Source organism: Falco cherrug, chromosome 10 (assembly GCF_023634085.1).
Source record: "Falco cherrug isolate bFalChe1 chromosome 10, bFalChe1.pri, whole genome shotgun sequence".
In the NCBI taxonomy this organism is placed as follows: Eukaryota; Metazoa; Chordata; class Aves; order Falconiformes; family Falconidae; genus Falco; species Falco cherrug.
The window spans coordinates 9,751,833-9,766,501 of NC_073706.1; positions in this window are offsets into that span (position 1 = coordinate 9,751,833).

The following is a 14,669-nucleotide window of genomic DNA, read 5'->3' on the forward strand; positions in this document are numbered from 1 at the left end:
GTTGGCATCGTGAGCAGAGCTGTTGTGGAACCACTGTGGCACTGGGAGGACGGATGGTGGGGGACAGTGGTTTGCTCGGATCCCCCCTCCACGTCTAGAGCCACACAACCGCTCCTTGGGTGTCCTGGTGAAGCAGAGTGAAGAGATTCAACAGGAATCTCACAATGCCACAAACTATTTCGTGGCAGAAAGCTGAATTTTCTGTTTGGTGACAGCATCCTTGTTAGGCACTGATTTCATAGATTGGCACCAGCATGTTAATTTAACGGTAAACGGACTTTTCAAAAGTAGCATGGTTGACTACTGTGTGCTATGCCAAATGGTCAGGCGTATGACAGCTGCAGATAGAAAGCTATGGTTACCTTGAATGCAAGTGAAGCACTGCGCTTAGTGAGGTGTAGTTAAATCACTTTGTTAACAAGTTCTGAGTAAGAATGCCTTGGCAGGTTACAAGTCAGACGGATCATCTCTAACCATCTCATTCATGCTCACCTAACAAGCTTAAGGACTAGGTCTTACTTTGATTGCACTGGTGGGGAATATGGTCTCTGCATATTGTTAATTGAAAAAAATATGGGATACAAATCTAATGATAATTTAATTTATCTAGGCATGTATAATGTTAGCAGGTAGTTTTTCACCAGGTACCCTGGAAGAAAAGTAGTAGGCCAGGGTAGGTTTGTGGAGAACGAGCTTCATTTGTTCATGTATGTAGAAAGTAAGTTAGCCCAGGCTAATTTTTTTCATATGACATGGCCTTATGGTTGGCATGAAAATAGCAGATATCTTGGCTTTTAATTCTGAATATGAAGTTTCAAAGCAGACTGGGAGGAGATGATGTTGATCGTGACCCACACCACGACTAAAAGTAGATTTCAAAGCTCACAGTTACGGTGAGCCGTGCTCAGGGATGCTGCTGGTGCTCAGTGCTAGAGGCAGATATCCATGCAGTTCTGTGTCTGCTTCCAGTCGTGGTTAATCACTGGGATGGAGCAGTAGGGAGCGTGCTTATTAAAACTGCAGATCTATAAAACGGGAAGAAAGAACACTGGCATGTAAGATTAGAATACAGAATGATCTGGACAAATTGAAGAGCTTCAATGGGGACAAGTGCTTCTAAGCAAGGCTAACTGACTACACAAATGCGTAATGGGAAGAAAAGCGAGACAGCAGCCCTTTAGAAAGGCTGTAAGGGTTATAGCTCATTACAAGTGGAATACGAGGTAACAAGTCCATGTTGCTGCAAAACAACTAAATGCCGTAAGGGAGCTTTCAAGACCGCTGAAGTCATTCTTCTGTTCTGGTTAAGGGTGGCGAGGTCTCAGCTCGAGTCCCCCGTACGGTGGCCAGCACCAAGCTATGTGCTCAGCTACGACAGATAGCTGTGCCCTGGTGCAGTGCTGGCACGCTGGGATAGTTCACCTCTGGAATGGCACTGTGCACTGAAAAATGTCTTTACCTTCCTTTATGAAACAGATTTGCTGCCCAGGAATATGGAAGGAACAGATATTTCCAAGTCAAATTTCAGCCTTTTTGTTTGTTACAGTGTCCTGAAGTAACCAGTCACTCCAGTAAGATTTTTTTTTAACTGGTTTGGGCTTAGGGTTCGTGTATCAGTTTAATAAACTTATGTTCAGTTGTGAAGTAAAACACTGGGAACATGTAAGATGTTGGGTTTCTGCATCCAAAAGGGTTGTAGTAACAGAACTGGAGGGGAGGGAGGTTTTCAGGGAAGCAAACCTGGTGAGTGTGGTGAAGGTAAATGTGTTTCTGAGGGAGAAAAATCAATATGCCATCATTGTTTAAGATGCACCGTAGTGCAAAGATAAGCTTAATTTATTGTAAATAAGGATTATGTTCACTTTATTTCAAAGCTGAACTGCTAACATAAGTGATTGAAAGGCATGTTATGACTAATAGGTCTTTATCTTTCAGGTTTACTTCTGCTAATGTATTCCCTTTAGAGCTGACAGCATCTGTTGTTTTATCATGGATATGACAGTTCAGTAAATGCTTTTATTCACCTTTCACTCATGCAGTGATTGATACAGTAAAACTATCTGTGGTTGAGCAGTCCAATTACAAAGAAGACCAAAAAAAAGCCACTCTAACCTTGGCCTTTAAATGAAGGGTCATTAAATCAACCGGCTCTGTTATTATTCTTTCTAGTGAAACCGCCTGTGAAGGATGGAAAAAAGGCCTAGAAGTAAGTTTGCTTTGAATGGCTGTGTGTGTATGCCACGATATGGAGAAGTTGCTTCGTTTCAGTTTGTGGTACCAACAGATTACTTAGTCTTTGCCTCATGCTGACTTGCTTGGTTAGCAAGGTCTTTAGCTGAAGGAGGTGAGAGGGTTTGCTGCTCCTACAGTTACTAGCTTTATGGTGAGGGGAAGGTCCTCACAGTGTTTGGAGCTGGGGTGTTCAGGCTGTACAGCAGTCTGCGTGTGTACAGCACTGATAACGGTGATGCCATCACGTGCGCCAGCTGTGTCCCTGGTACCCAATACGCCGGTGAAGATGGATACAGAAGTGGAGTGGAAGTCCTTCAGGTACCCGAGCTATGCTCTGTCTGAAGAGATGTACTTCAGAGGGTGCTGCAAGTCCATTTGTAGAGTTGTGGGGCTCAGGGTTACCGTGGGACTCGAGGCTCAGTGTGTGACAAACCCTGGAGAACTGTTTTCCAGTCTCTGCCCTGCACACAGGCCCTTCACGTTAACAGGATTTCACAAGGGGTTTTCTGAGCTTGTGCTGTGTGTGAAAAGGAGGATAACAATTCTATGGACTAGTTTCAATTGCTCCACCAAATTCCAGCATGGCCTTTTATATCCTTTGACCTTGTTCTTTCTCAAATGTCCACAGATCTTCCTAGATAACTTTTTCAAAGGCACAAAAGTGTTCTGCAAAATCATCCCAATGAGCAGGTCTTTGGCTCCCTGTAACCTCTCCTGTTCATACAGCTTGAAGTAGCACTGTGCCATTTTTCCAACGGCTGCTCCTCAAAGACCGGACAGAAATGCATGCCCCTGCTCCCTTTTATCACACAAAAGACCAGTTGGCCAACCTGCAAGTCATAATAGTGGAGACAGAAGAATATGTTTTAGGGGTAAAAGAAGAAAGGGATTAGAAGAGAAAGCATATAGAGCTGCTTACCCCACTTTTCAAATCCAGACTGAAAAAGTTATTCTGTCTTTTGAGCAGGTATGAACCAGCAAACTGGTAACAGCACAGTGGGTAGATGGAGATGGTCCAGACTGCAGCAGAACTCGGCAGGTAATGATCTTAAAAGGCTAATCTTGGAATCAAGTACATTAGGAGGAAAAAGTCATAATATCAAGACTTTGAATTACGTTTCTTTTTCTTAGACGTTCTTATTACAGGTGACAGAATGCAAATGTCGTTATCTGAAATAGCATAGAGGGCAGCATAACTACCGTAAATCATCGCGCTGCTGGGAGAAACGGGATGGCTGACATTCTCTCCATTTCTGCTTTATAGAGGGAGAGGGAGTCACATGAGGACTTGCCAAAAGTTGCTCAAGATTTCAAGGTATTTTCATCATACTTCAAAACTTTTGGGGTTTTTGTTTGTTTGGTAGGTTTTTTCTTTTTTAAATAAAGGACATCTTAATTTTTTTGCTTGACCAAGATTTCACAAATTTTTAAGATTTTTTATATGTTAAGATTTAAAAAATTTTTGCTTCCTTGAGGGAGGGAAGCCATTTGAGTGGGTTGTTTCGGCATTTGTCTGAGTGAAACAGCTTTATTTTTCACTGTACTGTTTTTATTAATTTCTTGTACTGTTTTTAATACTTATTCTTAAAATTGTTAGTATTTAGTTTTGCTTTCCCTTCTTATACCTTACAGCAGAAAAGCATCATTAATATTTAAGCAGATTAACATCTCTTGGAGTTTGTGACTTGCAGCCAGAATGTCATTAATTTAAATAATCACACAGATAAAATTAATGCAATAAGAGTTGTATCTGAGTCCTGTTGCTGAGCAATTCTGGTGAGTGCATAATAATAGTGCTGCCTCAGGCACCGAGATCAGGGGTCACAATGTGATATTTCTGTGTACTCATTAACTTTCACAAGGGCAGATTGATCTTCTGTTTCCATGAACACTAATGAATCATTTTCTTATTTTTAGGGAATATTCTATCACTATCACTAGCCACGTAGTGTTTAAAGAAAAGCTGTTTTCAAACAGAAGGCTCTAATTAGAACTTGGGCCTCAGCTGTATTGATTGCACTATACTTTCTCAGTGGATTTACAAATGCTGGCAAGTAAACTTGCCAGGAAAAAGTTTATTGTAGTGGCTTTGTTTTTTGGTATTTAGCCTGTGGGGTGTTCTGTTTGTCAAGCTGAAGAAAGGGAGTTGGGTGCTGAGGCATTCGGGGTGATTGGGTTTGGACAGGAGTATTTTTCCAGCTATCTGTCTTTTAAATACTCTGGAAATCTTAGAAAGAAAAGGTGCGACGTGTTCATCTCACTCTGAGCTGTTCCAAAAACTTGTAGTCTCTGGTGAAATGAATTCCTGGCCTTCCAGCCATGTGATTGTGGGAAAATATCAGATGGGATAACCAAAAATAGCCTGGAGTGTGCCAGGCTCCAGTTTTGGCAGCTCTCGTCTCCCGGGTGCTGAGGTGGCGCTGGAGCCGGTGGGAGCGGAGGCGCTCGGTGGGCGGCCGCAGGGTGCCAGCCTTGCCGTGCGAAAGGCAGCAGCCCGCTGCGCTGGTGGTTATTAGCTAATAATGTCAAGATAGCTCATCCTTTTTTCCTTTTTTTTTTTTTTCTCTTTTATCTGTCTTGTGCCGCCTTCCCGCATTTCCTCCGTATCAAGCCTATACCCACTATCTCTCCCCTTGCTTGCATAGCAATAGAAACAAAGTGAGGCGTGTGGGTTATTTGAAAAGGGATTTCTGTGGCTAAAGCTTATAGAAACACAATCTATAGGATTCTATAAAGGAACTATAATTTGCCTTTGTACAAGCAATAAATGTGTAGGAAAAAATGCTTTCCTATGCACTCCTGGTACAGTTTTTGCACCATATGAAGAAGATTGAGGGGGCTGCGGTGCAAGCCCCCCACCGGCAGATTGCCGCTCATCTGGTGGGCTTGGTACAGAGAAAGGAGGGGTGGTAGGATTAGCTGGCAAACAAGTGGATTTGCACCAATTTCTTCTGCTTCTGACATCAATCTGAGAAACCAAAGCTTGTGAATGAGCCCTGACCCTGTGGTTTCAGCGCCCGCCAAGGGTGCCCGTGTTGGCACGGCCCAGCGCGGCCATACAGCTGCTCCGTCCCGTCCCAGGGGAGGGAGGCAGGCACAGAGGCTTCCCTGCAGGAAGGCTGTTCATTTGTTTGCTTAGGGTTTTTTTTTTATTAAATTATTCCAGACATGAGGTCACAGTCACCCAACTGCAGCGGGTCGTCTATAAAGCTTCCAGAAAGCCACCTGCTAGCGAAAGGAACAGTGTGCCTCTGACCTGATCCATCACGGCAGCGCAGGGAGAATGGGGCGGTGGGTGATTCATCCTCCCCTTGCCTTGCTGCTGCAGGGCACAACCTAAGTAAAGAGTTTTATATCCTCAGGTGAAGAAACTAGCGATGTCTAAATGGGCTCATTTTTTGGCTTAGGCTCTATTTCCAGTCTGTCCTGAGATTCCCACTTGATTTTCCCCATTTTAAAAATGGGAATGGCGTGTCCGCAGGCAGGAGCCCCCAGGATAAACGTGTAGTAACAGTCCTGTCATTTTCAGAAACAATACAGTAAGGACCACATAAAATGGTGTGAAGCAGACCTCTGGTCCTGTTGGACAAATTATATTTTAAAGGACACATAAAAAAAGAGCTTCTAATTACCTGTGCTCGTTAAAATGCTTTTGGTATTTTTCTTTAAAGAGAATTGCACCCTAGCCACACTTAAACTCTGGAAGCTGCCTGAATTTTGTCTCTCAGTTTTCTAGGTTGACTTTCCTTAACCTCCTGTCCTAAAGTTTTATTTTCTGCTGTGAAATTAAAAAAATCAAGCATACTCTACCACAGATGTGGACACACTATTTATGTGTAGTAGATGAGACCATGCTTGTATGAAATTACAGCTTCTAACCAGATTGTTTGTATTTTGAGATCACTGGATGAAAGACACTACAAAATTGCTAAGAGAAATGAGTAAGAGAAATTCACTTGCTCATATAATTTATTGTGTCTTTTTGACTGAACAAAGAGTGCTTGATTTTACATAATGAGATAAACTGTATACAGAACGAATGATATAGAAAACCCTTTGTGCTGAAGGCAATGGATCCTTTTGGAATATATTGTCCATAAAACTGAGGTAAATGCATAAATACTTATTTCTCCATAAACGTGTAATGACTCAGCTGAAAGCCAGACAGTATTAATGATGTATGATCTCTATTTTTGGCACATTTAGTAAAATGAAAGTGTACCTACATTTAGCATAAATGAAACACATAAATGTTGTTCTACAGTGTAGGAAGGGAAAAGGGAGCAAAATTAGATTTATGGCCCCTCTGCCAGCTGTGAAGGATAAGAAATTGGAAGGAACTATGATAGCTAGAGCTGCTGAGGGCTCTGCTCTGGTGTCCTCTTGGTGCCCTTGAGTAACCTATCCTTTCCTTCGTGTATTGGTCTCCAAATGAAGACCAGGCTGTACTTTCATGTGCCTTTTACATGGATTGGGGGTTGGCTTAAAGGAACTCTGTTTATTCAGATACTGGAATGCCCCCGGACATAGGCAGTGAGGGGGAGCAGGAGTGGCTGTGGTGGAGCGATGTCCACCTATAGCCCCAGCAAAATGACATCCTTTCTTAAACCAAATGAAGAGGCAGATCGGAGAAATCCATGGATTTGGAAAAAATCTGTGGATTTGGAAAAAACAAAGTCTGTGGTTGCTCCAGACGCCGCCGCACCTTGCGAGCATGGCAGCCCACAAAGAGGACGATGTCACACAGGCACACCTTGGGAGGATGAGCTGCAGTAACTCACTGGGCTCTGTCCATCACGCCGCAGTCCATCCCTGCCCACAGCCTCCAGTTACCAGCTCTCTTGTACAGATCCTGCAGTTCACAACGCCAGTGGAAAGGATCCAGCAGAGCCTGTTCCTTCCCAGGAGAGAGCCAGTGGTTGCTGACCTGGGGCTGGGCAGGCACCGAGCTACCCAACTCCTCTTTGGATACAGACTCCCAGTGGAAATTCTCGAGAAGAAAACTCTCCTTCTCTTTTATCCAAAGGCACCCATCCATGGGGAATGGGTTGGACTTGCTCTCATGGGTGGTCCCTCCAAGACACAAGCAGCAGTCTTGTGGGTGGGAAAGAAAATTGACTTGGTGCAATCGTCAGGCAGGGATGCTTTACTAGAAATACTGCCAAGTGACATGCCTTGACCTGGGCTAACTGCACACTCACTGTTTTCTTCCCTTTCTTCTTGAGACATTTGGAGTTCTTACCAAAGGCGTTTTCAGCATCAAACCAAAGGCAAGCAGAATGCATACTTTTAAGAGGGGTTGAGTCATTTTCCTTCCTGAAAGCCGTGGCAGGTCTCTAGCACAGCCTATCCTTTTCTCTGTACCAGAAAGGTAGCAAGTAATTGCAAGAAAAAAATGCTTTCATGGCAGACCTTTGCTGACCTTTTGCAGTAAGCCAACAAAGATCAATCCAAGGCCAGGGTCCACCTAAAGCAGCAATATATAAAATAAAAATTCCATTTAGTTTTGTCGGGGCGGGGTCTGTTATTTCTAGCATTTGTTTGTCCCATGTATTATTCAATTTAGTTGCTTACAGAGTGAAACAAAATCAATCATAAGTTGCTTTTCCTTTGCTGCACGTGACTGTCAAATCCTTGTGGAAAATTGCTTGAATTGTGTGATCTATGGTTCAAAGTGAGAACAGATTGCTTAATTAGAGTTTAATTATCTTGGAAGATTTGATGCTCTCTGATTGCTTTTGTTTTATTTCTTTACTTGCTCAGTGGTTTCTGTTGAAGTGTGTTTTCATTTGTAGGAGAACCAGGTGCACAGGTTGAAACGGCACAGTTCACCGGCGTGTGAGAATGTGTTTTCTTTTCAGTCTCGTGCTTATATATGTCTCTGTCCAGCTGAGCCGTTAGCAAGAAGGTACAATACGCCTGTTAACATGGGCCTGATCCCTACAGCTGCTGACTAAATACCTACACCCCCCCGAGATGGGTTAATGCAGACCCACATGTTATGTTGTATTTTAGTCGATGTTTTTTAAGGCCAGAAATAGGTTTTACTGAAGAACTATGATTTTTGACATGGAAATCCACCACTTACTCACCAGTGCCTGATCTGGATGGAAGTTTTTCCCATAGGGCAGCCTAGGTACCTAAAGCTCAGCTTTTTGTCATAACCAGGCTCCTATGATGCTGATATGCTGCCAGGTATTAGGAACGTTTCAATCGCACACCATATTCATTTGGGTGGTGGAAAAAGGAAAAAAAAAAAAAAAGCTGTGCCTTGATTGAGATTTCTGTCTTAAAATCTTTGTTCTGGCACAGAGAGAGTTTGTTCTTCGCTGGCAGAAGACTGATCTGCTTAAAACGGCACTTGGTTTTGGGGAATGTTTCATTTGGGTCTGGCTTTTTCTTGAGTTTATTTAAATGAATTAATTCTCAGTTTTTTTTTTCACTCTGGGGCTGCTGGCGTGGAGAGGGCCAAAACAGAGGCAAGAATAAATAAAGGGGAGAATTTTGGCACCAGTGCCAAGCTGTGCTGGTTTACGAAGATTACTGAGTTTGGTGTGTGCCTGAATCAGAAGTGGAACAAAGGTAAGTCAGGCATGATCGCCCAGTTTTGACACTGAAAATCTTTACATCTGGTTCAGTATGAAGAGCGCTTTTGGATTTGAGTTTTACTTAAGTTTCAGATTTTTTGAAAAGTTTCACTTTATTTTTGCCAGAAGAGGATACGATTGTTCATTAACTTCTAAGCAGGTAGGCTTGTTTTGTTGGATTGCTGAGAAAGGCTTCATGTCAGATGGGGAGAGTTTGGCTGGAAAAAATTGTTACCTGTAAGAAAACTGGAATTAAGAACCCATTAAGTAGATGCATTTGCAGAAGATGGTTTCTTTCTTTTGTGTGTCGTCTTTCCCCTGGGGACAGCTTGGTGTTTTCCTGAGGAGCCATTGTTTAAGTAAGAGCGTACAGCAAATTATATGAGAAAAGGTTGCCTTCAGTGTCAGGGTTTCTCCAGGCTCCTTCCTTGAGCTACACAGCCCAAAATAAAAGATGACATTTGAGCAAGCCCAGCTGATGTTTTTATTTGCAATAGTCATCTCTTAATTCAACCTTAAACTGGAAAAGTGAACAACTGAGCCATGGGAGGCAGCAAGAATCCTTTGCATTGATGTTGCTGGCCTTGGATCAGGCAACCATTTCTTAGCACTCTTGGGATTGCAGGAAGACAACGGTGAATGACAATGGCATTATTACCACCTGTCACTGCTAATGTCAACGTGAATGTTAGGTCTGTAACACATCAAATGAGTCAAGAAATCCAAGCCCGGTAGAAATAAAGACAGAAAATCTAGGAGAAGGCGGCTCACAACACTATTTTTAACCTGTCTGGATCAACTAATAGGCTGGTAACAAACCTTTGTATATTATTTGATTATGTTTCTATGCTAGTTATTTTGTTTGATTATGATTAGGTGATGCTGGACAATAATGCTTTTTTTACTTTATTAGAAGAGTCAAGATTGACATGTCATTATCCATGAGAGGTTGTGCGTGGTCCTCCTCTTTTTGATGTGTGTTCATTTATTTACCCCATAGCCCAAGAATAAAACCCCTAGTACTCCAGAAGGTACTTGCAGATGTGATTTCACCTGCTTTACAAAGTGTGGGGAGATTTTACAGGTTTAGAGCTCAAAATACAACCCTGCTTTTCAGGGAAAACTAGATTTATAGCATCTTCTAATTGTATTGATTTCCATCGTTGAGCTGGGATGGTACTTCTGTTCCCAGGAGCAATATCTCATCCAGGCCTGTTGTAAATGAGAAGGAAGACAAAAATAGACTGGTCAGAAAGCAAGAGAGAAATCATTCAAAGTGCATCTAAGAAAACCAGATATAATCAAGGACCGAAGCTTATACTTAAAGCAGCATGATAAGCTGGAGACGAGCTGTTTTGTGATAGTAAAATATGATAAAGTTTTGGGGTTTTTCTGGTAGCTACTACTGCGGTAGCTCTCCAGCAAAGATGCCACATGGATCCTTTGGATGTATCCGTCAGTACCTACCACCTATGTGCAACCTCTGCTGTTTGACTTGGAGTTACTAGAAGCAGCTGCAGGTTAATTCAACTTTTGGCTTGCTCTGAGTTGGATCAGGCGGTGTTTTGCTGTCTGTAGGGTAGGAAATCTGGCTGCTGCTTCTGTGAGCAGCAAAATACCATACAAACCAGCAGACAATCACTGGGAGAAAAATCCAGGAGCTGCAATGCACAGGCAATATGTGTGAAGATTAGACCCTGTCCCTGTTGGTCCCTGCAATTTACTGCAGATTGCGCTGGTCCTTCTCCATCTTCCTAAACTGTGGCATCTCCTTGATTTCCCTCTCACCATAGAGAATAACCTGAGCCAAAGCACTTTCTAATGAATGTCATTAGGAAAGAATAATTTAGTAGAATGCTGTTTGTTTGTTTTAACTGCAAGAAGACCTGAACCATCACTGTTTTATGATTTTTTTTCTAGCATTTTACATTTTATCACTTTTGCAGCTTGTGAGCAAGTCAATAAGCAGTTTCTTGTCAAAAATCCCAAGTAATGTTGTCTCTGACACAGTACACCAAGGTGTGTTTTCACATTGATTCAGTAAAAACATCTTGGTGGGTAATAAAAAGCCCCTTTCCTTTTATCTCCTGATAAACTAAAAGCAGTTTATCAGGTTTACATGCTTTTTTTTTTTTTTTTTTTCCTTTGTGAAAAGCCTGAGTCAAAGAAGTCGGAGCGTTACTCGAACAGCTAATTGCACTGGCTTTCCTGTGCAGGGAAGTGTGATCTTTCTTGCTGCTGAATGAAGCAGAACATACTTTTTGACATTGCAACACATTTTAACTGCTTGTTGGGTTCTTTGTGCAAGGAACATTTTCTAACTCCTGATGCCCTCGAAAAGGGAATCATCTCATCAGCTGGATCTGGAAGTACTTGTCTGAGTGCCAAACTCTGATTAGGGTAAAGAGAAATGGGATAAAAGTAGGTGAACCACTAAGTGTTAACATTTAAATGGCTATTTGGGTAGCTGGGTGTGCTGGCACTGGCAGTGCCTGAGCTTCAGGATCTCTCAGTGAACTCTCACTTTCCTTTCAGCCTCTGCCATAGGAAGGGAGCACTGTCATCCTGGTTTGCAAAGCAGAGTCTCAGTCCCAGGAGGGGAGACCCTGAAAAAGGCATTCCTCTGCCTTGCAATTCCCAACTCTTGGCTAGCTTGCTTCCATTGGAAAGCCATTGCCCTTAGGCAGGTGAGAGTGGAAGTGGGAGCTGGTACCCAGCAAAAGGCATCTCACCAACCCGCTATGGCTTGGGCAGCAGTGGGAGAACCCTCTTCCCTGTTCCTTATGTGCTCCCTTCATATGGAACTTAACAAGGTGTTTTTTCCAGTGAAAAATAGAAGGGACCTCTCCACACGTTCTGAAGAGCGCCAAGCCCAAGAACAGCAAGAATTGTCTTATTTTATACTAACCTGTCAGAAAGGAGTTTCTATCCCTGTCTGGCAAAGCGGGAACCTCCCAGAGAACCAGCCGGTCTCCGAGGTGGGCAGCTGGCCAATATGCACTTCCACACATTGTTAAAAATACCGACTAGGCTGGCAGCTTGAACTGATTTCTTTAAAGAATTAATCAGTTACTTCTGAGTGAATGAAAGCAAGAAGGTTGTTTTTCTCACTCTGATGATGCTTAGTGGAGTTTTCCAGCTGCATTATTGCAATGTCACTTGTTTTCCCACCATGTCCCGTCAATTTTCACAAACAGTATTATATTCAAGAATCAGAATTTCTAGCTAGATTTTCTTTTCTTTGTCGTTTATTGGCACCTGTCAGGGTCCTGCTGAAATGCCATTTTAAGGTGTCCTTTGGTGATCAATCAGCTGAGTGTGTAATGAACACCTATGGAGGTATCTGAGTTGTATAATGAGGTAAAAAAGACACCAAGGTATCAGGATGGTTATTTCCATCTAAAATACTGCAATTTTCATCATTCCTTCCTGTTTTTCCCTGTACCACAAGCATTTTCTACAGAACGCAGTGATAGATACATTGTAGTAAAAGAGATTTTAGATCACAAAGCGATTTGTTGGAGCCCACCATCAGAATGAAGGCAAAAAGTATTTATGATTAGATTCAAACTTCCATGGAATCAGATGCTTTTATCACTGTACTAAGCTGTGGCCTTAATAGCCCTTTGGAGAGTGCTGGCTTCATAATTACTTTGTTTTACAAAATTACACAGAATTTTGAAGAACCTAATCCATTGAAGTCGCTTGCATTATAAATATGGCAGATTAGGGTGCAATTTAAGCGGTGCAGAACTAGCTCAGGGGAGCATCCCAGATCTTCATTTCATTTCGTTGTTACTGATGTGTCGAGAAGAAGAAAGAGTTGATTGCTGATTTATATGCCTTGTCTTTCATTACGTTATATTTCTGCCGTGCAGGGGGTCGCAACAGAGTCTATTAACCACAACCAAGGCAGAACCACCTGATGTTCTTACAATCACATCAAATTCTCTTCAAAATTGCTGTTAGTTGCTTTTTCTCTGCTGTTGTCTCCAAAGTTTGCAGTCTGGTCTCCCAGCCATGACTAGAATTTTAATGGTCTTGGAGTCTGTTGTCTATTAGGGGTTTTATTAGTATTAATATGGTCTATTTTTCTAGCTGTCTGTTTCACTATATTTAATTTCAAAATGTTTCTGAAGCACAGGCTAAAGGGGTGCTCCCAAGGCACCGTTTGCTGAAAGTTCATTTAAAAACCATTAATATATGCCTCCAGCAAACCCTTATATTAGGTTATGCAGCAAAGGCTCTAGGAGCCAGCTTCTAAGGACACATCTGATTGACTCCCAACTTAGAAGAGATATTTTGAAAAGATATCAGCACTCTTTTATAGCAAAATAGAAGATTTTTCAGAACAGAGCACCTCGCTGTTGAAAGATACTGAGTGTAATCTGCATTTGACTTTATGCTGTGGTCATGGTTTCAGAGATCATTAACTTCCTACAAACTTCAAGAAGAGCGAAGGTTTTCCAGAGAGGGGAAGACATCTGTGGACTTGGCTTTTATGGGATGCCCCAAGAGACCCACACAGGCAAAGGCAGGTGCTGCAGAGCTCCCACCTGACAGTTCACCCACAGGACACAGACCCCTGGGAGGCTGGTCCCTGGTATTTATGTAGTGTATAAAACTATTTAGTCACCCTTGCTTACCTCTCCTCCAGAAGATGATTCAAGGAATGAAGAGAGATACAGGGCTGGAGCCCATCTGGCTGCTGACTATCGCAAGAAAGAGAGTTTTCCTGTTTCTTTAATTAAATAACCATTTGCTTTTGAGCCCAGAATGCTTTCATTGTCTTTGTCAATGGCTGTCAGGCTGGCAGAATTACAGCTGCTCCTCTTTTCTGAGCAATATAAATCTGTGGAAAGCAGGGCGCAGCAAAGACATGACAGCAATGTGTAATTCCTGCAATGCATCTTTTAATCTGATATGTAAGAATAAAAAAAGAGAGCTCTGTCATAACACATCAGTTTCACCAGATACAGCTCTTATACGGAAATGTGCAGAAGTTCACAACAGCAAAAACAAGCCCATTTCCCGAGATGCTGATGCAGGTGCCATGCCTGGGCAGTGCTCCCGCTGGCTCCTGGCATCCTGAGAAAACATTCCCAGGAATGTGAAACTTTAGCCTTGTCCTCCCTCTTCCCCAGTGCTGCCTGAGTAGCACGTACTGGTCTAAACAGGAGTCTTCATTAATTTTATCTCAGATCCCAAATTCTCCCTTTCTTAACAGTTTCTTATCTGTGTAATGTTTGAAGCCAGAGCCTGAGATGGGAACCTTTTCCTCTAGGTTTGGATAAAGTCACTTGGATTAAAGCAAAGCCCTGGTCAGCAGGCTCTGTGGCGTGAAACCAAAACCATACACAACTGCATCTGGAAATAACTGACATTCTCTGTTCAAAAGCCTCAGTTGCTGTCTCTGTCTTTGTGATATTTGTCTTCTGCTGTATTTCTCTTAGTTAGCAAAGAATTTTTTCTGTGGCAGAAGCAAGGCAACACAAGAAGTCATCCTTTACAATTTATATGCAGGGTGGAAAGCTTTATTTTCTTCCTGGCTTCTTTCACCAGCCCACAGCAAACATTTATCTTCTGATTCCTCTAATAGGATGTGACTTGTTGTGACATCATATTTTGAAGGGCTGTGATTGAATAGGTGTATTTTATCCCCCCTTCCCCAGCACGCATACATTTTGCAGAAATTAATTGTTTAAAATATAGTGCAACCGCCTGGTGACCGGAATTTCTGCCAGAGGCTTTTTCCAGTGCACTTGCTCAGTCGTGACTTTGCACAAGCCCATCACAAATAAACATCTTCGGCATCAGGCTTGTTCAGGACTGCTCAGAATTCCCTGGTCC